We start from the raw sequence: 24,812 nt of genomic DNA on the forward strand, positions 1-24,812 counted from the left end.
CTTAAGCAATTTGCCTAACGTTGCTGAACTCAACCTACTCCGTTTTCTCTATTCTTTCTTTCTATCTACTTCTATTCTATTCTATAATTTGTTTATTATTTACATTTATGCATTTTCTTTCAGTTTCCTATTTAGACTTTCCAAAGGCCATGCATATGCAATAAATATTAATTTTTTTTTCTGATAAAAAATCGAAGCGAATTGCTGAATGAAATGAAATCACAAGGCAAAGTCTATAATAAAACCGCAAATAGTATCAAAATGTTATTGTCAATAGTCTAATCATAAGTTAATGGATACAAATGTAGCGGGCAGTTGGGGTGGTTGAGGGCATGGGGGCGTGGGGGCAAAGGGAGGGCGAAACTTACGATTTTTCATTTAAAAATTCACCACGCGTAAATTCCGAAAGTCGACGCGATTTGCCTTTCTTGATTGTCAGCGTTGTTAGTTGTGTTGTTGCTGTTGTTGCTAATGTTGTTGTTGCTGCTGTTGTTGTCGTTGTTGTTGCTGTTGTTGTTGCTGCTGTTGATTTGCTGTTAGACTTGGCCGCCGCATCGGCGCAGCCGGCAACGGCGGCCATTAAATTAACACACGTATGCGAACAGGCAGCGGGCACCGAGCGGCACTTCTCAATGACAGACAGTGCATTGAAGGCGGACGCTGATGGCGCTGGCGGCGGCGGCGGCGGCGGGGGCGTTGGGCAAGTGCAATGGCTATTGTTACTATGGCTATGGCTATGGCTATGGCAATGCCGTGGCTCTTCGAGCGTGTGGCAGGTGCATTTGAGCAGCGTTTGATTCGACCAGCGACGCGCTTGCGGCTGCATCTTCTTGGGCGCTGTTGGGCAATTATCTAGCGAATGCTTTTTCATAAGCGGCGGCAGCAGCAACAATTGCTGCTGCTGCTGCTGCTGTTGTTGTTGTTGCAGGCATTTGTGTTGCTTGAGACTGCGACGTGGACGCGGCGGCGAGGGCGTGGCAGGCGGCGATATGGCCACCGACATAGAAATGGCATCCAAAGAATTGGACTTGACCAGCGACATATGACAATCAGCATCGCTGCCAGAGCTGTTGCTGTTGTTGTTGCTGCTGCTGTTGCAGTCAGCGTTGCGTCGCTGCTGTGCTATGATGCGCGTATAAAGCTCCTCGGAGTCAAGCGGCAGCAACAAATTGCTAACACCAACGCGGCGTTTGGCCTGACTGCGTTTGGTCGTCACCAACTGTTGCTGCTGTTCGCTGCTGTTGTTGTCGGTCTCCTGCGGCGCGGCATTGTTGTTGCCTGATTTGTTGTAGCTTAGAATATTGGACAAGCGTCGCATTTTACTGCATTTCGTGTCGGCAGTCACATTTCTGCTGCTGCTGCTGCTGTTGTTGTTGTTGTCGTGCTGCTGCTGCTGCTGTTGTTCATCCACATGGCTGACCACAAAACGCGTTGTGGCAGCAGCAACTGGTTTTGTGTTGCTACTTGCCTCCTCGCTGGTTTCCAATTTCTCTCCTTGTAGGATGTCATAAATTGTGCCATATTTGTGCGTGACATGCGTGCCCAAATTTGTGCTGTTGTCCGTTGTTGCTGCTGCTGTTGCTGTTGCATCCTGTTGCAACAATTGTTGCTGCTGCTGCTGCTGCTGCTGTTTCTGACGTTCTTTTTCGCGCTTTTGCTGCTGCTTTTGTATTATATCATAAATCACATCGTTTGATTTATGCATTTCCATTGCCGTGGCTGTTGCTGCTGCTGCTGCCGCTGCCGCTGCCGTTGTTGGGCATGTTGCTGCCGTGTCGCGTTCTAGTATGGCGCTCAAGCTTTTGCGCTGCCATTTGTCGCCACTGCCCGTCGTCAAGGAGTTGCTGCCTTGCATCGGCGTAGCCTTGCGATGCAGTATCTCATAGATGGTGCCGTAGGTCATGTATTTATCATATTTCTGATAGGTCAGCTGATAGATGTCGTTCTTACGCTGTATTATATCGTAGATGGTGCCGTAGACCAACTTATCATAGATTTTAAAGTTACGCTTATATGTGGCACTGGAGCTAACGCTCGAGCAGCAACTGTTGTTTCTGCTGCCCATTTTGGCATATGATTGCAACTGTTGCTGCTGCTGCTGCTGTTGCTGCTGCTGTTGCTCTGGCTCTACCAGCTCAATTTCTTCAGTCTTTGGCTCTTTGGTTGCCGAGTTGCGGCGCGGCAAAAAGTAGGAGGCAAAACTTTTACGCTGTCGCGAATTCTGACGCTTAAACGGCGATGTTGTTGCTGTTGCTGCCGTTGTTGTTCTTGTGGGTGTGTCCAGCTGCTGGCATTCCTGCGTTTGCTGCTCCATGTCTCTGCTGGCATCAATTTCGCGTACAAGACGCTTGAACTCCTCGTACGATGTGCGTCGCTTGTGCGCTTTGGCACGTTGCTCCTCCTTGGCCGCCAATTGTTTATCAAGTATTTGTGATAGAAAATCTGAATTCTTGCGCATTGCTTCTGTGGTGGCGGCAGCGGTGGCAACTGTCGTTGTTGTTGCTGTTGTTGTTAGATCGTCGCCGGTATCCATTTCATCCGCAAACTCGTTTCCACAATCCGGTTTGCTGTTATTGTTGTTGTTATTGCTGTTGTTTGTGGTTTCTTGTTCTGATATTGAGGCGAGCGTTGTCATCACAGTGTTGCTGCTATTTGTAGTAGTTGTTGCTGCTGCTGCTGGTGTTGTTGTTGTGGCTACTGCTGCTGTTGGCGTTGCGTCATCTGTCGTCACGAGTAACTCTGCCGCCTCAGCACCCACTTGTTGCTGCTGCAGTTGCTCCTGCATCGCACCGCTGCGTCGTCGCGTGAGGCGAGCCAACGCTTCCGGCTGTGCCACCTCAGCAAACATGGCCTTAAACTCTTCATAGGATTTGCGACGATTGCGCGACTGCGTCAAGCATTCCTTATAGTTGCGTCTAGCGATTTTCTCGCCCGACGCTGCTGCCGGCGCTGCCGTTGACGTTGCTGCTGCTGCCGCTGCTGCCAGTGCATCCAATTTGTTTTGCATCTCCATAAAGCCCGAGTCCAGCGAGCTAATCGTGCAGGTAGAATCGAAGCTTGTCTTGCGACTCGAATTATTTGAGCCTGGCGAATTTGGCTTGGGCGGTGTTGGCGGCGGCGTAACAAGCAGCGAAAGCGACAGCAAATTTCCATCCTCGGCAACATCGTTGGGACCGCAAAGTAAATCCACTTGATTATCACAGTTCTTGTTGTTGTCGTTGTTGTTGTTAGTAGTAGTAGTAGTTGTTGTTGTTATCGTTGTTGTTGTTGTTGCTCCATTGGCTAAGCTATCATTTGTTTGTTGTTGAACAACATCGTCATCCTCAAAACTGATTAGATCTTTAACCGTAGCGCTTACGCTAGGCTCCTCTGGCACAGCAGCTAACATAATGTTGTTTAAATTGTTGTTGTTGCTGTTGTTGCTGCTGCTGTTGTTCTTTTCATAGTTCGCGTCACGCTTTTTGCTCACAATCGCATAGAGCGGCGTTACGCTGGGCAGTTGTGTTGTTGACAGCGCCGCTGTCACCGTTAAACTGCCCGATTCAACTCTAGCTGGCATTGCTGTCGCTGTTGTTGTTAGCCGACTGTCACTGGGAATTGTCGTCGTCGACGGCGCTGCTGCTGCTGCTGCCGTCGTCGACATTGTTGTTGTTGTTGTCGCCGCCACGCCCACGCTCATGGTACACGCGCCGCTGAGCGTAGTGTAACTGCTGCGATTATGAAAGATTTTCACACTGTGCATAGGTAATTTGCCATGATGACGACCATTGGACCGATGATTACGTGCAATGCCCATCGAGATGGTCGACAGCTGTTTATGACGCAGCTGCTGTTGACGTCTTGCATATTTGCTAGCAATGTTGCACACAGGATCTAGATCAATGAGAGGTTCATTGAACTGCAGCTCATTGCTGAGGCTGCTGTTGCTGTTGCTGTTGTTGTTGCTGCTGCTGCTGTTGCAGTGCCTTAGGAAACGTTGCAAGCGCCGATTGCCACAAGTGCCGTTATGGCCGATCGTCCGCTGCTCGTTCATGCACTTGGCACAGCACAAAAACTCGTACAATATCTCATCGGATGTTTCATTGTCCGGCATCTGTGAACTGGGCGCCGTACTGGGCGGCGTTAATGTCGAATATTTCGGCTCCAGCAGAAATTCCAATTGTGCAGCTGCAGCTGCAATTGCTGCTGGCGTGCACTGTGCCCTGCCAGCAGCTGTTGTCGTTGCTGCTGCTGCTGCTGCTACGGCAACTCCTTCTACTGTTGTTGCTGTGTTATTTGTTGCACTCTTATTGCTTACCGGCATCAATATATACGTATTCTTTGCATTCTTGGGCGCATCCACTTGGCTGCTCTCGTTGGGCGTCGGCTTGCTGCCGGCCAATATGGAACTCTCGATGCTTAGGCCGCTATCGAGCAGCATAAACGTGCCGTCCGAGGGCAGTATGAGCCGTCCCTCGGCCGCTGCATTGACCAGCTCCCGCAGCGCGTTCACCTGCTTCTCTGTCACATTACCCTGCAGCTGTATGCCATGCAGGGCAAAGGCCGTTGGCTTGTTGTTCACCGAATTGGGATCGGTGCACCAGACCACGGGCATGGTGGTCATCTTGTTGGGATTACACAACACCAACACCAACACCAACACCAACACTAACACCAACAACACCTATTGCACAGCAACACAACAATAATAGTTCAATGTACGCTCTGCACAAAGTGTTTTGTCAATCTCCGTTTTCTTGCTGGAGACTGTGCGAGCGAGTGGGCAACAAACTGTTAGAAAAAGAAAATAAAACACTTCAATATATAAGTAAAAAAAACCTATTTTCATTTCTTTCCTTCTTTCTTGTTGCTGTTGTTAACTTTCATTGAACTTTACAGTGTTTTTCCTTCAATTGTTTCGTACTGCGCTCAAGTGCTTTTACTTGCTTACAATGTTTTCAGTTTTAAGTTTTCAGTTTTCAGTTTTCTGTTTCCAATTTTCGATTTCCTGCTTACAATTTTTAGTTTTATTTTAAAAGACGTTATTTGTGCTTTTACACAATCATAAGCAGAATCTTAATTACTCTACTCTGCTATTGAGTATAACTGTACACAAGCTCTAGAGTTGTTTGTTGAGTCAGTTACTTTCTAAGTTTAATAATTTTAATATTTAAAAAAAAATTATTTTTTTTTTTATTTTGCAATTTTTAATTGCAATCTATCTTAAATTAGATAATAAATAAATTTTTTAATAATATTATTATATAACCGGAAGGCTGGGGCTCCAATGAGATCAATCCTACTTTACATATCTATCATTATCTCTTTATATGGGGCAGCTCTAGCACATGAAATCTTTGAAGTCGCCTATGGTTGCTTGAGTCATGCAGTAGTCTTAGTGCTAGAGCACAACTTAAACAAATCATGAAAGCTTTGATAAATATTTCAATTACTGAAGTTCACATTCTTTATATATCTCTTCCACAAGTGCTAGTAAAAGTTTTCATATTCAATATACCCCATTGAGTTTCAGTACACCACTGGGTATGCAAATGGCTTTGCTCATCAGCTGCAATCTTTGCTACGATTTTTGCAACACTCCTGGCAAATTCTATTTGCAATCGAAAACTTTTTTGCTAGCTCAAATCCAATAGAGAGCCATAGAAAGAGCGAGAGACAACCTTGAAAAGGCAACAAAAGCAATTGCAGTGAATGCACAAGATAAACGAGTACATTTCACAGTTTACGGCAAATGTTTTGTATCTATTTTGTATTTTATACGGTTTGGCACACATAAAAAAAAAAAACAAAAAACAATAACAAATTTTTGCTGTCGTGTGGTTGCCATTCAAAATGATGGCGCTCTTGTCAATTTTGGAATGTTTTATGCGATTTGCATGTGATGGAATTGGCCGCTGCTATAAAATGTTTCAGTTTATAGTGAATTTATATATATAAGTATATATACACATAGGGAATACACACAATTTGGTGAGTTGATTTGGTCAATCACAAACGCTAAATTCATTCAAATACAATTGGAAAGAAGGCAAAAACAGAAAAGTCGAAAACAAATTCGAATTCGAATCCATAGACTGTTAAGCAGTGTCTATAACATGACAGAGAATGTTAAAGAGAAAATGTTGCCAGATGAATGTGGAGATGCTTGAAGTAAACATCAACTTATTATGTTGCAAGTTAAGCTCAATGTGGAGCCTCGTTGTTTATAAGCATTATGGAAAGAGTGCTTCTCATAACAGAAATTGTCAGCGAAGTAAATTTAATTTAAATTTGGTATGAGTTGTGCAATATGTTAGACTGGCACATAAAGATATTAAAGGAGCTCTACTCTCACATAATTTGCTAGTAGTATAGCTTCTGCTAGATAAGCAACTAAAAAATATATTGTTTCTTATGTTACGTGTATATTTAACAGCAAATATTACATAAACAAATCTATGTTAAACTCAACATGGCATGTAAAATAATATAAAAGTGTCTTTATATGCGCCTTCAACTCTGTTAACAGCTTGTACAGAACAGCTACATATGTTAAGCATAATTTAACATATGTTAAATATAAAATATGTAATATAACAGCGGAAGGTGTATAGCTTACACAGAACATCCATATATGTTACAGATAATACAGATAATTTAACATACAAATGTTTTTTCAGTAGCAGAATATAGACGTTTGTTAAACAGACCGTGGAAAATAAATGTTATTGCTATAGTTCCATTTAAACAAAACATTTCAATATAAAATATGTGATCGAAATACCTAGAATAGTTCATAAATATTTGCAATATCAGCCAGTAGGTTGTACAAAAGTTTTAAATAACATATTTCAGGCATATTTCACAGCAAATCTAGCAACTGCAGTTTCGACTTTCCAGTATATTATATAAAACTTGACACTCCATGTGTTTCGCTGCGGCAATTGAAAGCTAACAATTGTCACATATTTCACCTGGTCTAAGACATTAGTTTCTGTCGCAAAACAAATAAGTAAATTAAGCTGCATTTAAAAGAATTTGATTAATCAAAGGAAAAATATGTTTTCCACTGAATTGAGCTAAGCAGAAAATGTTTTTTTAATGCAAAGTTAGAGAATTCAATGGAATTTCTTATAATTGAACACATGTTAGTTATGGCAATTAGTCAAAGATACAAATATCTTTATATACATTTAGATATATATAGAATTTGGTACCAGTTGAAAGATGGTTCGACTGCTGATTTCTACAAATTACGAACTATGCATTTGAACAGCTGTATAAACAAGTTTTATATGCTTATTTATGATTATTGTGGCTAAAAGTTCTGAAATGTTGGCAAAAATTTATAACTAAGCAAATATAATATTAAGATTTTGTGGCCCAAAGATTTATGAATGCCGAGCCGAGTGACAATTTATGGTAAAATTCCATGAAATATTATGAATTTTTTTGTTTATTATTTTTTATTATTTTTTGGCTGTGGGCTGTTTGAGCTTGAAATAATTGGTAACAATTATGGCTGAGACGCAACTCATTGCGGCCAATAACCACAACAACAACAGCAACTGAAGGTGGGCTTCATTAGCTGACCAATGAACTTTTATTTGTATGCCATGTAAGTGCATAAGAGTACGCATGAGTGTGCGTGCCGTGTGTGTGTGTGTGTGAGTGTGTGTATGTAAATAAGTGTGACTTCAAGGCTACATTGCCGCAAATGGAAATGGAAACAACTTGGACAGCAGCAGTCGCAGAGCAGTTCAAGTTTACGGTGACTGACTAACTGACAACAACATGCCGACAAAGCAAACATCGCAAGATGCAAAGGGGCAGATGGGGCGGGCACTTGAGACGAAAAGCGATTTAGAGTTGCTCAGAAGCGAACAGCCTAGGCAACCATTGAAGTGAACATCCTGGGAGACAGACTGGAGACAAATGGCTTTAGTTACACACAAAAGACAATAAACGAACAAGCTGATGATCATAAAAAAGAGCCATGAGAACAGCAGAAGATACAGCTACAGCAACAGCAACAGCAGCTGCAGCATCAATATTTACTATAACAGCAGCAATGTCAACTACAGCAGAAGGTACTTCAGCAGCAGCAGCAGCACCTACAGCAACAACAGCAGTGGCAGCAGTATCTGCTACAATAGCTGCAGCTGAGGCTAAAGCAGCAGTAGCAGCTACATCAGCAGCAATATCAGCTGCAGCAGCAGCAACAGTAACTACAGCCGAGGTAGCAACAGCAGTGACAGCAATATCAGCAACTACAGCAGCAGCAGAAGCTAAAGCAATGGCAGCAGCAACATCAGCTCCAATATCAACTACAGTAGCAACATCAGCAACAGCAGCATCAGCTAAATCAGCAGCCACAGTAACTACAGCAGAAGCTACAATAGTAGCTACAGCTACAGCAGCAACTACAGCAGCAACAGCAGCAACATCAGCCACAACAGCATCAGCAAATGTCAATGTCAGCCCACAAAAGAAATCGAAAACAGCAAACAATACAAAGAAAAGAGACAAAAACTGCATCAAGGCGTTTCGAATTATATTTTTTTATATATAAAGCCATAAATTGAGAAACGGTTTTAAGTTCAGTAAACAATCTTAAAAATCATAACTAAGTTTTCTGCTTAAGACAAGTACAAAAATATTAAAATTATAAGAAATAAATTTCTATAGGGCAACATTAGGATAAGGCAAAATATTGAAGTATATAATGTAACTATATAATGTAACGCTTCTGAAGGTTTCCAAGTTTTTATATATATTTATATATTTATTCTTATATATTTTTTTATTTATATATTTATTTATTTATTTATTTATTTATATTTATATTTATTTATTTTTTACTTTATTTATATTTATTCTTCTTTAAATATATTATATTTATATTTACTTTACTTTATATATTAAATATTTATTTCATAATATTTCTAAGCCCCGTCTCTCACTCTCTCCAATATCATTTCACTCAATAGACAATCCCTCATCATATGCAATCTATAGAATATCTAGCTCTCAAGACAATCCCAGCTAAATGACAATCCCCTTTCATGTGTGAGCTCCAATCTTAATCTCCGTAAACCTTTTAATTATGCATGTTAACTGCGTTATAAAGAATTTCTATTATGAGATTCAGAGACAGCCGATGATGACCGAGTTGGATAAGCTCGTCTTATAAAATTAATTTCGTTTCTCATCAATCTTGATCTTTCTCCAAGATCTTATACAACACTCAAATATTCTAAGTGCTGTAACTTATAATATATTTATAAAATCGGTAAATCTTAGGAGTTCTTTGTGATATAAGCTAACAAATAAGCAAATTTGCTTAACTGTTTTCCTTCGGAAGTTATTTTTCGAGTTTTCTGTTGTATTTTTCCTGTCTGTGCATCTTTGATTAATTGTTTTCCAAATTTATCGATAAGTATAACATTTAATTTATCGATTAATAAATCAGTTTGTTTAAGGCTTAAAAATTTGCTTATTTATGATCTTAGCTGAGAGAATTATGTCATTTTCTGTGAGTTTTCCAGTCAGTAGATCGTTTTATTACATTTCTTGACTATTATTTATCGATTAGCTAACATAACTGATCGATTATTGGCAATAAATTAGTGTGTCGGCTCAGTTGTTTTCCTGTTAGTTTCTAACTTCATACTTTTTTCTACAGATTTTGACACAGCTTGGCTGTTTGATTATCGCTCAATTTATCGATAAATTTTATTTTTTATGTGTTAATTTTTTTTTCATTTAACTTTATACGTTAAACTAAAACAGAAATGATTGGATTTAGATTTCTAACGAAATTCTTATATAAAGCGTGCGATTACTTTTCGCTACGTCTAATAATACATTGTAGTCACATGAGTATAATGTTTCTTTTAACAGCTGTTCCTAAAAACAATATTAAAAAAATCTTTGGCTATACAAAGACACGCATAAAACCTGTCGAACCAGAACCCCAGACGAAAGTGGTTGTAGATTTGAAGAGATATATGTATATGAATATATTAAAATGCTATATATTAATTAGCTGGATTTTGTCACAAGAACTAGTCGTGCTTTGTTTTATTTGAAAACAAACAAACAAAAAAAAAAAAAAAAAATCGAACTCGCAGCTATGCACTTTGGGCTCAACAGCAAATCAAAGAAAAAGAATTAATAAATGATATAAAAAATGATTTTCAATGCAAAAAAGTCACGAATTGGAAGGCTAACACTAGTAGTCGGAGAGCTGTGAGTATGCAAAATTGAAATGTTCGCTAATAGATGTTTAATAAACGATTTTGGTTTCTAGGTTTTGCGACGATTTGTCAATGGAATGCCAAAGCTTTTGGCATTAGAACTAGCAAGGTTAGCAGCGGAAGGCGACAGCCCTGCCACGCCCCACGCGACCACACAATATGCGATCAGACTTCTGCAAGACTGACCTATGCTAACCGAATTCGAAATACGTTACAAAATCAAGGTGTAGGCGGTGCAAAAAATTTTTTTGTTGGCTTGCCACTCGGTTGGTTGTGGAGCGCGTGCCAAGAAAACTGAAACAAGACCAACATAATAACCCAGCCATAATGAGTGAAGTGTTAACCATTGTTAAAGTGTTTTTTTTTTTGGTTTTGCTGTTGCTACCGCTCAAAGGTAACAATTGCACTCAAAAGTACTACGACCCAATTTGAACCGGTTTGTATTTTCCATTTTTGCTCATTGTCTTTGCCTTTGTGTGTGTGTGTGTGTGTGTGTGTAGATTATTAGTCAAGCGTTTGCTTGGCTGGCTGGCAACATTGCTGTCAAACGTTTGCTGGGCGCAACATTGTTGCCAAGCATTTGTTGCCAGGCAAATTATGAAATGCGCTGTTGCCGTCGCCGCTACCGCCACGCCCCACACACACATAGACAAAATTATTAATAATCAACTAATTTGAGGCGAGACAGCCAAGCCAATTCGAACTAAGACTTTAATATACGAGCACACACATACTTTCTCCAAGCGCAAAATAAAAAACAGCCCAGAGCGCAGCTTCCATTTTATGTGCAAATTAAAGCCAAATTTAAAAATGGCCAAAACACAAAAACAAAACGTTGCTTGGCTCGCACAGACATAACAGAAAAAAAAGAAACGTAGGCAAAAACAGACATAAAATAAGCTTGGCTTTGATTTGGGTCATTGCACAATGGTAACGAGAGCGTCGACTAAATTTAGTAGCGCCAAATAACTTTGGACACGCAGAGTTCAGCAGCCCCCGAAAAGAGCGCGCCCAAAATAAAAAAGCCACCAATTTTTGAGCAGCCTCGGATGTAATTATTGTAAATGGCCTGGAAACTGTTCAGTGGCTAGAGCTTAAATAACTTCCCAAACAAACGAAGCTGAAAACAAGTAAGAGTGCTCTCTGGTGGGGAGTGCTAGACTAGAATGATACGCTAACCCACATGCGCACATGTGGAGCAGCTCAATTTCTGATATTCGCATGAAATTGGGAAGGAAGTTGGGGATGAAAACAAGTAAGAGTACTCTAGTGGGGACTGCTCAACTAGAAGATACTCTAAGCTGCAAATGGTTTAGTATATAAAAAGTGAAATGTATAGACGAAGCAACAGAAGAATCTCGATAGCTCATAGATTAAGTAAAGCTGTTACAAGATGCGAACTATGCTTAAATAACTCAAAAATGCAACATCATCAAAAGACAAACTTGAACTTGAACTTGAACTTGATTGACGCGTAAGTCCTTCATTCGTGTCATTAGCTCCTAAGCAATTCAACAAACCTAGAGATTGAATCAGCTGTTGCTGCTCTTGCCTGTCCCAAAAACATTATACCCATTTAACACTACTTTTAGGGTATAAAAAGAAGATCGAAAGCTGTGTGTTTAGCCTGAAGTGTGTACATATATAAAATAAAAGTGAAGCTCCTTCGACAACCAGTTTCGATTTGTGGACTTTAAGCATGAAATACCCCAAAGAAAAAACGGAAAAAAATAACTTTATCTTGGTATTGAATTCCAAGAAGTATACGTCATTGTGGGAAACTTCCAGCGCTCAAAATTCGCACAAACTTTTTCATATAACAGTCAATAAAGCATATTATCTATAACTGGTTGCAAGCGGCGTGAAGGCTATGCATCTAAATCGTTTAAATCTGTCAATTCCTAGAAATTTTCGTAATATCAAAGGGCACCAAAGTTTAACGAGTTGCCAAACGATGTCTATGCTTATCTAGAAATTGATTGAATAAAAACTTTTGAGACAATGCCGTAAAGTAGATATAATAATAATAACTTGGTCCTATTTCTATCTAGTCTTTTCTTTCTTTTTTCTTTGTTTAAATATAATGTATATAGAGCACTTTCGGTATATACGAATATTTATTTAATGCAATATTTTCAGTACATAGCATTTGTAAATTAAAATAATATATAAATTGTTTATTTGTGTATAGAAGAAATTTATAAAGTTTTCAATCAATATACATATGTATATATAATATATTTATATATATATATATATATATATATATATATATATATGCATATAACTTTTTTTTTGTCTTTATAGAAAAGTTAAAACTGCTTTACAAATTGAAATCGAAAGCAACAAGTTGATTTGAATCTCAAATTAAACCACAAACAACTTTTTTGTTGCTTGACAATGTTCATATCTAATTTACTTTATTATAATATATAACTATATATATAATTTTATATTCTACATATACATTGCAGGCAAGCTGGAATAAGAAACTGGAAAGTGCCAAGCCTTACCAGGCACGTCAAAGGCAGGAAGTTGATTCGCAGCAAAGACAACTTTTTATTGGCTTGAAATTTGATTTGATGTAATTTAATTTTAATATAATGGATAACTAACTAAACATATATATTTCAGTTTGAATTGCATCAAAATATATACATAATAAAGTGTTAATAACGCTGTACGAAGCCCAACTTACGCCAGCAAGTTAATGGATTTCTTATTTGATTTACAAGCTATATGTTTATATATTATATATATATATATATTTATTTATTTACTTAATGAAATTTTATATTTTAAGCAACTTTGGATATATAAAAATCTTATAGCATATAAAATTGTAGCCTTTCTAGTTAGAAACACTTTTATAAAACTAGCTAAAGGTACGAAATCGATACATTTTTTAACTTCTTCAAGCCCTGGTTTTTCATAAAAGTTATTAATTTTCATTAAAAGTAGCTTTCTGTAACAACTTTTATTGCAAAATGTCGTTTAGCTTATCACAATGACCTTATTGTTACGTTAAGTTCTGTTGCAATTTAAGCCGCGTTCTCCTGCTTCAGCTGCAAAAAGCTGTATAACATTTGCTGTTCACAGATAAAACTTGACAGTTCGACAGACAAGAAAACAAAAAACAATTGAACTGCTTTTACGCTGTCTTTGTTTTGCTCTGAATAACTTTGTTTTCATACTCTTTATATTTTTTACTCTTTGCGCCCTTTTGTAAGCAATTTTCATGTATTTTCAAGTAAAATACATATCTATATATATTGTATGTATCTGTATCTGTATCTTTATCGTTTTGCTGCTGACGACCGTCGACTGACTGACGACCGCATGAGTCACGGACAGGAAATTTATGGCTCAAAGAGAAGAGACAACAGCAGCAGCCACACGCCAACTGTGACGCAAAGTGTCTGCTGAAGACAGCCACAAAATAAAGATAGTGGCAGGACTGTGTGGGAATACACATAAGTACAAGCAGCACACGCTACAAAATCAAACTCATCAAATGTGTTTACGGCAGATAAAAGGCTCAACAAATGTATACCCTAGCAAAAGATAAAGTAGAGCATGCTGAGCAAAAATTTATAGTGCTGGAAAAATAGATGAAGTGGAAGTGGTAGGCGGAAGGAGAGTGAGAAAGAGACCCATATATAGAGTGAGAGAGAAACATAGAAATTGAGAAAGAGAGATATACAGATATATATATATATATATAGACAAAAAGAAATATATATATAATGAGACAGGGAAATAGATATAGAGAGGGACAGAGATATAGAGAGGTACAGAGATATAGAGAGGGACAGAGATATAGAGAGACAGAGACATAGGGATATAAAGACACAGATATATAGAGAGATACAGAGAAACAACGAGAGCAAAAAAATATGCTGCATTTAAACTGAATAATTAAATAGAAACATATTAAATCAATCAAAATAATATAGAAAATACTGAAATATCAAATATATCATATCTAGCTTAAAAAGAGAGGTGTAAAGCAACATTTAAGTTGAGATAAACTATTTAAAAAAAAACACAAGTCAAACAATAGTTATGTACTTTGAAACTTCATTGGATATTTGTTATACTGCAACAGTTCAATAAAAACAATTAAATTCAAGTATATTTTTCGAAATTCTTTCCCCAAATTCTTCTTTTCAGATATTCGTATAACTTCTTTAATTTCTAAAGTTAGTTAACCATAATTCAAGCAACTTTCAGTCGCTAAAAGTTTTCATAAAATTCACAAGCCACGCTTCAATATATGATAGTGAAAAGTTTCCTATTTTGTTTCTATATAAAACAAAAACGGTTCAACCTCCATAAAGTGTCTAGAAATCATAGCTTAAAAAAACCGTCGTCACATGTCGCTTGAATAGCGATAAGAGAAAACGCGCTTAAATGACGTCCAAGAATTATAAAAGTAGCAAGAAATAAAACGGCAGCAAGACATGGAAACCAAGTTGTGGAACCCGCTACAAACTATACCAAGATGCCATTATATGTATGTGTTTTATATATATAAATATATATATATATATGTAGGCATGTATGTGCGAAATAATGCAATTTGTTCAAGTCACGTAAGTTCAAAATTGATAATAGCTGAGCAGCAAAGCAAAAAAAAAAATAATAATAAAAATAATAAACCAATTCGAAAAGTCGAGTAAAGTATAATACTATATAAACTATATATATATATATGTATAATCGCCATGTGGCCAAGTGTCATTAACTAAGCATTTATATCGCCCGTTAAGAGGTTTTTTCCTCTATATATATGGTTTTTATGTGCATTTCGAAGCATATTTTTTGCAGGCAACTTTTGCTGCTGCAAAAAATAACTAAAACTGACCACAAAATATGCACATTCAAGCACATAGTCCCCGATAAGTGTAGAGGATGTAAATGCAGCGCGTTCAATAGACCTATTTAACCAATATTTTTGGACATTACGTAAATGCAGATGCAAACAAAAAAACTCAAAACAAGTTTATTATGCTCAACAGGCAATGGTTGACGTACAGCACAAATTCTTATGAAATTCATTCATTGAAATTCTAACGAGCTAAAGCTATCTAGATATATATATATATATATATATATATATATATATGTATGTATAGTTTGTATCTGAGTAAGTTAAGCTCTATGGCTATAAAAAGCACAGCACGAAACAGCAAAGAAAATAGAAAGTTCTGCGCAACTTGACAAAGCGGCAAAACAGATAACAACAACAACAAACAAGCAACAACAACAATCAATAAACAACAACAAACAACTATAATAAACATTGTTGCTGCGGCTGCTGCTGTTGTTGTTGCTTGCAACTTAATTTCATCTCTACCTTTTAGTCGTATGTTGCAGCAACATGTAGCTAAGCTAAGAAATGTTGCCAATATGCCTGCTGCTGCGGCTGCTCCATATCATATTGTAAGTGCACTTAAACACACACACACACACACGCGCGCGTTACACACACATAAGCACATACAGATGTAGATATAGAGACGAACGTTGTTTAGAGCCACTGTTGAACAAAGAAAAACAGTTGCTGCTAAAAGTATGCCAACATGCCGCGCACGCGTGCAACAAGTTTCTGTGTAGTTGGAAATAAACGCGATTATTGAAATCGAACTGAATTGAATTTCCTATATATATACTCAAATATATATATAAATTTTATGCTTCATAAACACACGTTATTTTGTATTTGACTTGATATAAATATTTATTTATTTTGTTTTAATTTCTGTTAAATATCGTTTTGCCACCTTCCGTTCGACGTCTGTTTTGTGCACCGCTTCGCAGACAACTGATACGTTTATGAAATTTTTATAGAAAGGTTTTAAACCGCACGAAACCGACGCAGCGGTACGTCTTACACGCACACACATATACACAGTATAGCGTGAGTGTATATATCTATGTGCGCTTCGAGCGCCACTTGAGCTCAGCTTTGACTGTATGCGTGCCTGTATAAGTGCGCTCTTTTCTCTTATACTCCAAGAGCTTTGCAGCAAGAAGCAGACGCTAACTCCGCAATGGTCACACTCTCTATAAGATCTGCACGCTGTAACAGCTGATTTGACACTTTTCTTGCTCTTCTAAAACAGAAAGAGATAGCAATAAGACGACAGGAAAAACTCTCTTTGCCATTTGCCTTTGGCCTTTTGCTCTCTGCCTTTGTTCTGCTCTCTCTTAACACAGGTGCTGACAAGATAAACGAGCTTCATTTACGTGTGTAATTAGTCATAAAGTGCGTTTGATTGTAAAGATCAGCTTAATATAATTAACTTGTTGCGCTCATTTGTTGTTTGACATTTTGTCAGCCTGGCAAAACAAAAACAAAGGCAAAAACAAAATGAAAAAAGGAAAAACAAAATGATAAATAAAACAATACGTTTAAATTCAAATTATGCGCTTTAAATGCCAACTGTTGAGTTCTTGTGAACGCTATTGAACTCGTAATTGTTAAAGAATGCTAAAAAAATAAATATAAAAAAATACAAAAAAAATCATGCTCGTGTTTAGTCCGTCTCGAGCATATTAAATTGATACACGTTTGCCTGAAAATTTATGGTAACACAGCTTCAGACATAAACTGCTGGAATACATATAGTATATATATACAGATATATATACCAATATATGTGTAATTAAATATATTTATAAATAAACTTTTGAATAGTTTAATTGCAATAAGTTGCTCATAAAATACGCATCAGATTACTTTAGTTACCCACTTATAAATATGCGTCATCAGAAGTGCTCCAGATCTCAGCTTGATAATTGCATTTTAAATATTTTTTACTTACCTAGAAAGAGAATAAAATAAAGATAAGATTAGTTGTGGGTATCAATGCATTAAGAAACTGATAGCTGTCGGGGTTTATTATCGATAACAAATATAAATATCAATATCCCATCAATTAGTTTATTTCGTCAGTTAACATATTCTGAAAGTTTTACAACAATTCATATATATCACTTAAGAAACTTATGTTCGAATGTCAACAAATACATTATTTACATAAATATCGTATATCTATCGAAGTTATCGATATCTTATGCTATATGCTAGTTATCACAAAAATAAAATAAAATTGTGAACACAGTCTATGTATTTGCATAGTTTGCTTTACTATAATATCGATAGTTTTTAGTGTAAGTACCGCTAACTGTTCAACTATATCTAAACTCAGCTATAATACTAATTATATATTTAGCTATATTCAAGAAAAAATTTAAGTGTAATAAATATTGAGAAATTGTCGTAAACGTAATCGTAATAGTAATACTTGTCTAGAATATATTGGATAACAATTTGACATAATAGTTAAGTGTGTAACGCTACGATATGTATACGGATTGTATGACTCATTAGCTATTGCTAAATTGAGTATAAATATACAGTTAGTTAACATATATACCTATTACCTTATAATTTTATCGGAAATCGTGTAAAGGCCATCAGGAAAGCAATAAAAAAGCAAATTAAGTGCCAAAACTTAATGCAAATTCTGCTCAACGAATATAGATATATATATATATAAATAAAAAGCCTCGAATAAACAAAAACAAAAAGGCTAAAATTGCATTTGCAACTGTAACATCCAGACAATCAACAAATTAAGGCAGCTCAATTCAATTTGTGAAGCTCGTGAAATCGATGAGTTGAGCTTTTTAACTAGCTTCACTGTCGTCTAATGTGACAGGTTAATTTTTTTCCAATTACCCTGTGCACACTTAAGAAATTGGTAGAGTGAATTGGTGATACTAAACCGGTTCGAACCTATTAATTAAATATATTTATTCCTGACCGGTATCAATAGCCAAATTGATCTACCTATGCACATAAATGTGGAACAGTATAAGAGTATAGTATATGTGTATAAGAGAAGCGATATAGCTAGCACATACGTGCCAGAGATGAGCTAATGTCCTGTCTATAAGAATGTATAGAGATAGATTACCTAGCTAGCTAGTATGGATATACAAGAAGTGAGTTGATCCGAGCCTAGCCGTATGTATTGATAATACATTAAGAGCTAGATTAGTTAGCCTCGATTAGAAATGAGTCAATTTAAGACACTAGGCTTGAAGATTTAAGACGAGAAAAAAAGTACTGCTCATGGATCTATTAATCATCTATAACTATAAAAATATTAAGGTTATTTTTAACATAAACATTTTCTTTATACGTTTTATTTATTATATAGTGTTATGTTTACACATATAGCCATAAGTCAGAGTATCTAGACTTGAAATTTCTAAAACTCTAGGTATTTCCTAGTCGTTCAATTCCTCCAGCATTCTAAACTTGTTTATTTTTGTTAATTGTAATTTTTAAGCTTCCTGTGCTATTTCCACTTAATTTATTACCAAGCGCGAAAATTTCCCAATTTATAAATTAAAATTTTGTTTTTGCTTAAATTACTTAAAATATGCATAAATATTATATAAATACATACAACATTATCTTTGACCTCCTTGCCGAGCATTGCCCGCTGAATTGGGTATCTTCTGCTACGGCTGACAAATTTATTTAAACAATTGATTGTTGATTTTTTTCTCTTTTCCTTTTATTAATTTTCTGTATGTATTTTTTTCTGGTTCTATTGAATTGCTGTTAACATGAGCACTTCGAAACGTCATCAACGTTTTTGAATACAAAACAGCGCAACATGAATTGAAAGAAACCGAAAATTGAATTAAAACGTATTTATATATATATATCTTTATATATATAGTATATTCGTAGTTCGTTGGTATATTGAAAATATGAAAGGCAGACACGCAATCCATATTGGAGCCAAACAACAACAACCCCATCAATCGCTCAACAGTTCGATGACATTTTGTTTCATGTTCAATAACAACAATTGCATTGGACCCATACAAACTTGTAAACAAACCAAAATGAACATACAAAAATAAACAACATTTATATATTTTATTTATTAATTAACAGTTTTGCCAATAGCGGCTAATTATAATAGGCAATTAATTTGTCTTTATATGAGGAGATAGATTTAAAATGGATCAAGCGAGTTTCTTTATTAAGGAGTATCTGAGGGATTTGCTTTTAAAATTTCATTCGCTTGCTTAACAAATTACCCGTTCAAGTCTCTTCATTCAAAATTTCCCTCGTATATGCCTCGTACAGAAGCCATATTGAATTACCCTCATTTAGTAGCTTGCTTCCTTCTCCTGAATTTCCCTTGACTTGCATTTCATATTTCCCCTTCCAATAAGTATTTAAAAAGCTTTTTACTTCAATTTCCCTTGACTTTCATTTTGAAATTAGTTTTTCAAAAGTTTTTAAGGATTTCTGTTTCTAATTTAATTATTAAATATTTTATTTTATTTTATTAAATATTATTAAATAACTGAAGAATTTCTTTTCGAACTTATGTATTAATCGTCCAAGCCTTTTACAAGTAAAGGGAAATTGCTTTACACATATGAATGTTAAAATGGGCTTATTTCCAAGTTCCCACAAATATCTCAAAACAACAAATCTATGAGTAATATCTACTCTCATATTCACCTTCATTAAATCAGCCAATTAGCAGATAAAAATATGTGAAAACTATATGTATATATATATATGGAGTAGGCAAGCATGCGTCAGCTCAGTTGAACGATTAGGCTTCATAGGATTACCTATATTAAAAGCGATTATATATGTCACAAAGACTTACTTAAATGCAATTTAAATGGATTGAAGCAATTAAATAAAGCCATTAATATGCACATGAGATTCGAGTGCCACTGACATTGAAATTTGGCTAACAACAAAATTTCGCTGCGACAATTTTAAAGCAAAAAAAAAAATAGAAAAAAAAAGTATACGAAAAAACACAGCAGTTGCGTCTGGCGTCGCCTTCCGCGTCGGAAGATGTGGTTCGTTAACAAACATAAAAAATAATATATATACATACATGTTTGCATCATTCATTGGATCAATCGACCAGGCAACTATTGAGTGGATAGCAACAAAAAAAACTAAGTAATGAAAAAAATAAATAAGAACTTTGCAGGCGAGTTCAACTGACCGCATGATACTCGTTCACGCTACTAAGACATTACGATTTTAGCTTGAAAAAACTGGAACACATAATTTTTTCCACATTTATACATATAAATTTGAGACGATCTGTAGAGGAGTTAAAGTATAAATCCAGTGGCAGAAATAGTCCAAGTCCCCAAATACCCATTATCAAAAACTAATTTCAACTGCCAAACCAAACAGAGACAAATGTGAAGAATACAAAAAAAGCCAATATACTCTCTCTAGCACTTCCTGAACGAGTGTCAAAATAATAACAAAACCAACAACAAATGTTAATAGTAGTTGTGAATTTTAGACCTGCATTTCAAATGGAACGCTCGCAGCTTACTAAATTGGCACAGCTCAGATATATATACATATATATAATACAAATTCCATCTAGAATATTGTTCTATTGTAATTTATGGACGGCTGTGGCGTGTTTATAATATAGTTATATATCCATACCATTGTTAACTATATTTGTTTTATGGGTTTGTGGGTGGCTTTATAATTGAGTAAACAATTTTAGAGTTCAATGCGCTGTAGAACTTCCGATTTTTATTTGCGAACTTTACGTTTGGTTGCGCGCCTCCAGCACCTCGGCTCATTGATAGTCAGTGGGAACGTCGCATTATTAGCGATTTACGGGTCAGATAATGGCAATTTGTGAATTTACGGCTTCAGTGCTGAGCCAATTGCCAAATGGTAGTTATAGTAGTTTTTGTGTTCGCAGTTGTCTCCATCTTATCAACGGAAGTCAAGTCGTAAATATATATATATAAAACAAAAATGAAAGCGCATTCAATTAGCGTAGTTCCCGGTATTTCCCCAGAAAAATATATTAAAAAAAATAACTGACGAGAAACACTGAAAATTCATTGGAATTTTTTTTTTTCGTTCAAGTTTTTAGCCTCGACTGGTCCAAATGAGCTGTACAATTCAATTTGCTGACGTCATCAGGCCAGGCAGTTCAATGTCTCCGCCGCCCCCTCCCAGCCCAACTCCATCTCTGATGAGCTACATAGGTAACACTTGCTGGGCTTTGTGTCGGCTCTGCAGCAGGTCACAAAAGCTCCTATCATCGGCTCCACATCTATCCACAGCTACATCGACTGCATACGAACTATCGCTGCCAATTGGCTGTTGACATGAACCTGTTCCAAGACCACGCCCTCTTCCATGGGCATTATATGAATATGGCAGGTGAGGCATAAGGTGGGTCAATTGAGATTATTAGGCGAATGTTGGCTTAGAGCTTAAGTTTAAATCGTTTGATTAATGATTTCCATCAATCAAAAGTGGATGTGTTTTTGTATAGCTAGATATTATTCCAAATTCTATTGAATTTTTCTCTCTCTCTTTCTCTCATTCTCTGACATTCTTCTTCCTTGCTGTTCTTGCTATTCTTCATGATATCATCTTCGTCATTTCTCCTGACTTTCTACGTTATTCTCACTCTGCAGTTTTATTCTGATATTCGTTTAGTAGCTTCTCTCTGCGACTGCCATTCTCTAGCTTATTTTCTTAATGCTGTGTTTTCTTCTTTTTTGTGACCCTTTCTCTAATTTATTTCTGGCCTAGCTAATACTCATTTTCAAGCTGTTCTATGTGATTCTCATTTTCGAATCTCGCTCAGTTGTTCTCACACTTTTATCTGCAATATTCAGAAGTTACAAAATTTATCTTTTCCATTCGCATTCTTTGGTTTCTTTGTTTGTCTGCATAACCATTCACTTGCTTTAGCTGTTTTCCTTCTGTTCTTCTTCTCAAGAATTCGTTTCGTCAATCTTTTACTGAATTAACTGTTTTCATTCTGAACTGAGCTTTTTTTCTTAGAAGTTTTTTGTATTTATATCTTTATGATTATTAATATTAAGTTTGATAAGATTCATTAGTAGTTCATCCCGTAGATATATTTCTCACTTATATTCAACATTCAAATAAAAGTGCCGAAAATGCCCAGTTTAAAGTATTTCTGTTTTGGTTTAAATTAAAATCTTTACGACTTTCTTTTATGACAGTTACATATGAGCAAATATATGCATAATTAAAGTGTTTCGGGTTTTCCCCGGGTTTTCATGCGCTGCTCTTGCAATAGATTTCCAAATGCAGCCAATCAATATGCATAGATCCAGTTAGCAGTTATAGTTGAAAGAGTCTCGTGACTTGACGGAAGTAGAGCTTAAATGAGATTTGCATGAAGCTTGCACCACCAGATCGAATCGAATAACGAAATTAATGTCAATGAGAGCTTAAATTATGCAATGACAATACGAAATAAGAGGCACACTTCTGAGAAGAAGTTGCGCTTAAGGTGAATTTGCTAAAAATTGACCAGAGAAAAGAAATTGCGCAGAAGAAGAAATCTCTGGATGCTGCCGGTTGCTGCTGCTGCTGCTTGTTTACGGTTAAATGCAATTTATAGCAAGAAATTTCGCAGTCGTAATGCTGAGTTATGCATACAATTAAAAGCTGACAACAAGGCAACAGGCAAAGTCAACAACAATTGGCCACAAATTAGGCCAAAATAATATTGGCAACCAGTTTCGAGTGCTTGTTAGTTTGGCCTTGAAAATATGGCTTGAGAAATGCTACATGAAATGCATAAAACTAATGCACTGCACAGTCTCTTCGGCTCAAGATAAACAACAAATGCGACGCGGCATTAGGGGTATTCCTTGCTTTTCAAAACAATTAAAAATAAACATTGTTATTGTATTTGTTGTCAGTCAGTCAGAGCTCGCGGCGAAAGAAAGAGAAAGAGGAAGAGAAGGAAAGAAGAAGAGAGGGCAGGTCTCTTGTCTCTCGAGTAGATTTACCGTTATACACAAACACGAGATAAATTTAATTAATGAGACGATTTTGGTGTTGTGTATTTTTGTTCGATTTACCGGTTTTCTGAACTTTTCCCTACGGACTCACGCCCAAACAGCCACTTATTAAGATAAATATGTATATATATATAAATATATATATTTATATATGTATCGCTGTCTTTTTCTATATTATATATAGCTCTCTTTTTCGATTAATTTATGCAGCTCTCTTTGTTGTTTTCATCGTTTCATTTCGTTTTCGGTTTACAGTTTTGATACCCTGAAGCTAAGTAAAATGCTTAAACGGGGTATAATGAATTTGAAAAAGTGTTAATAACAGGCAGAAGGAATCTCAATACTTGACTCAAATCAATGGGCAACAGAATTTAGCGAGCTAATATAAGAGATATAAATGAGATGATATAGCTATGTTTGTCTGTCTGTATAAATGTAAAAGGCAGTATAAGAGCAGACAGAAGATATAAAAGCTAAGAGTATAAGAACTGAGATCTGATAATATAAGAGCTAAGTGCTAAGAGCTGAGAGTATAACACTATTCGCTTAGTATAACAGCCAGAGAAGGAGAACGATTTTATATGTAGGTGCCACTATAAGTCGCGATGATCAACTTTGTTGAAGACATCGATAACTTTTCACAAGTTCCTAGCAAAGCGATTAAAATCGATAGGAAATTTGTTACGTTGTTAAGAGCTTGAGTCATAAAATTCTTCTTTTTTATTATTTTAAGAAGCACAGCGCACAGTAGTTGCTTTAGCTATGTAACAAGTTAGGGTATATTTCAGTCATGTACTCCTGACTAAAGCACTCTTACATCTTATGTTTGTGAAATCCATATGAATTCGTATTTGCATATCTCTTGCTGGGCTGTGCTGTGCTTCATCCTCCAGGCCAAGGCATGTGTGTCAAAAAGGCTCCTCAATTAATCCTCAAAAACATTTGCTCATCATTTAAGGGCTTTTGAAGGAGAGCTATGTAACTGGGTCAAGTCTATATTTTATTTTTATTCGGTTTTTGTTTCTATAGTCGTTTACACTTGACACTGACACGCGTTCAATTTAATTGCCAAGCAGAACGTTTGAGCATTTGATTCGAGGAAACATAACACTAAATAAAAGTACTTAAAATAATAAATTCAACTGTTTTTTTTTTGTATTTTTTTGAGACGTCCGAACTGTTTTTGGCTGTAATCGAACACGCTGTTTACACTTTGGCTTAAGAAACAAAATAAACAATTGATATGTAACCAGCTGCCTGACCATAAAGGTTGACTATCAAATCTTAATTGCTTTGGCTGGCATACTAATGCCACACGCAAAGGAACGAGGGTTGCTTGAGTAAAATTGAAAATAAACTATATTTAGTGAAAATTGTTTTCTGTGCATCGGGCATACAGAAGGGAATAGCTGAAGGGACTTGATGAAATAACTGTTTATCTATAAAAGCTTACTTATGAAATCTAAATAATCTCTGATTAGTCTTTATAGAACATGGATATCATAGTTCCTATACGGTCTATATAATCTATATTTGATATGGGTTCGCATTTTTGTAGAAAGAATAGTAAAGTTAAGTATGATAGCTGAGTTTGCTTAGGATATTTTTCTATTCAAAAATAGATTTTTTGATAGATTCCTTCCTTATGTTCATTAAGGTTGTTTAATACCT

General features: G+C 36.2%; 1 protein-coding gene and 1 long non-coding RNA gene across 5 annotated transcripts in view; one reads left to right on the top strand and one right to left on the bottom strand.

Annotated features, from left to right (window-relative positions):
* LOC111603185 (tyrosine-protein kinase Src42A) overlaps positions 1–24,812 on the bottom strand; it is a 52,816-nt gene that overhangs the window by 18,627 nt on the left and 9,377 nt on the right. The gene's annotated exons all lie outside the window — the stretch shown is intronic.
* On the top strand, positions 9,527–12,789 carry LOC111603199. Of its 3 annotated transcripts, XR_002751670.2 has the most exons (4): positions 9,527–9,632; positions 9,883–10,230; positions 10,292–11,712; positions 12,713–12,789. It is a non-coding gene; the product is annotated as an uncharacterized LOC111603199 (long non-coding RNA). The 3 variants fall into 3 exon arrangements; XR_002751666.2 differs by lacking the exon at positions 9,527–9,632 and having other exon boundaries at positions 9,762–10,230; XR_002751668.2 differs by lacking the exons at positions 9,527–9,632; positions 12,713–12,789 and adding an exon at positions 11,831–12,238 and having other exon boundaries at positions 9,762–10,230.

The sequence above is a fragment of the Drosophila hydei genome, unplaced genomic scaffold, assembly GCF_003285905.1.
Source record: "Drosophila hydei strain 15085-1641.00,03,60 unplaced genomic scaffold, DhydRS2 tig00008122-arrow-pilon, whole genome shotgun sequence".
Taxonomy (NCBI): Eukaryota; Metazoa; Arthropoda; class Insecta; order Diptera; family Drosophilidae; genus Drosophila; species Drosophila hydei.